This window comes from Hippocampus comes, unplaced genomic scaffold (genome assembly GCF_001891065.2).
Source record: "Hippocampus comes isolate QL1 unplaced genomic scaffold, H_comes_QL1_v1.1 scaffold26, whole genome shotgun sequence".
NCBI lineage: Eukaryota > Metazoa > Chordata > Actinopteri > Syngnathiformes > Syngnathidae > Hippocampus > Hippocampus comes.
Window position 1 is genome coordinate 458771 of NW_017805004.1, and position 1724 is coordinate 460494.

Here is a 1724-nt window from a genome sequence, read left to right on the forward strand (position 1 = left end):
GCCGTAGATCGACTTTTCGATCAACCAACCTCCCGGGATCACCCTTACCACGCACGCGCACGCACACACACACACACACACACACACACACGCCTGCCTGACGGGAGTAGCTGGAAAAGGTGGTGGTCAGGGTGCGGGGGATCTAGGAGGATTTTCCGTGCCCTTGTTTTGATTCTTCCAGTGTGCAAGTCCTCAAGAGTGGGTAGGGCGGTGCCAGTGCTTTTTACCACGCACGCGCACGCACACACACACACACACACACACACACACGCCTGCCTGACGGGAGTAGCTGGAAAAGGTGGTGGTCAGGGTGCGGGACATCTAGGAGGATTTTCCGTGCCCTTGTTTTGATTCTTCCAGTGTGCAAGTCCTCAAGAGTGGGTAGGGCGGTGCCAGTGCTTTTTTCCGCCGTCCTAACTGTCAGCACTTTGGAGGCTGTTGACTATCGTAGCTCACACGTACCGTTTTAAAGTGCTTCCCTGGGCCCTCTAGATTCCTAATTCTTTGCCCGTGCCCTCGGTGATTTGTACACGAAGCAAACTCTGAATGAGAATAATGATGATGAAAGATATAGCGCAACAGCTCTGTTCACAAGCTGCAATTGCAGACTGCTGAGCACTAGCTTTACACAAAAATATATTACTAACATGTACAAAGACACACAAATGTTTTTTGTTTTGTTTTTTTCTCTCCTCTACACCTTTCGGATACTTTTCGGATCTACTTGGGACCAGTCCTAGATCTACAGGTCGATCAGGATCGACGTAATCGGCACCCCTGAAGCAGCATGCGCCGTGTCCTGTATCAGGGCACATTTTCCATCACCAGGAGAAGAGGAGTCAGCTGTATTCAAAGGGTCGGCACCCCTGAAAACTTCTAGAAGCTCCATGATCTTGTGCTTCATTTTTGTTCCCACCAGGTTTTCTGCACTTACCTTCGTAAGTAGTTTTTCATTGTACTGTCGTTGTAGTCACGGTTTGTGTATGATACGCATTTGGGTTTCTTCATGTCTATTTATTGACAAGCAGTTTCTGTTTATGTTTTTATCATTGCCTTTGTTGCAAGCGTTTTTGGTTTTTTCCCTTACCAGCATTCTTTGTTGATCTTGCAAACTACTTTTGTTCATGAAGCTATTTTGTCAATTGTTTCCGAGTTTACGTTTCAGGAGTCCAATTTTTATGTTATGCTAATGCTAAAATCCCACAAAGAGTTTCAGTACAAAAACAGTTACATGAAAAAAAACACATCTGAGTTACACGAATACTTATTCGGAGTTAGGACTTAAAGGAAAATATCTTGTACACACACGGCCAAGTTTTAGAAAAAAATTGATGCACACTCTAGCTCAGGGGTGTCAAACTCATTTCACATGGTGGGCCACATACGGCCTCGGTAGATGTCAAGTGGGCCGGACCATTAAAATGATACCATACTTTGCTGTAAATAACCAAAAAAAAAAAATTGTCAAATTGTGATGAAATAACGTTATATCTCAAAGTTCTACATTTCACTGTAGTCTACATTTCATGCATCTCACTTTTCTTTAACACGCCTGCTTTTCATTCCTTTGTACGAGAAGTAGTACATCTTTGGGGCAAAGTGATTCACCACACTGTGAAAAGCTTCCACGCCACTGGTCTGTCCGAGGTGAGACATCTTCATGACATCGTTGACAAACATGGTCTTTGTCAGGAGTTCCACCACTGCGACATTGACTTCAGTAC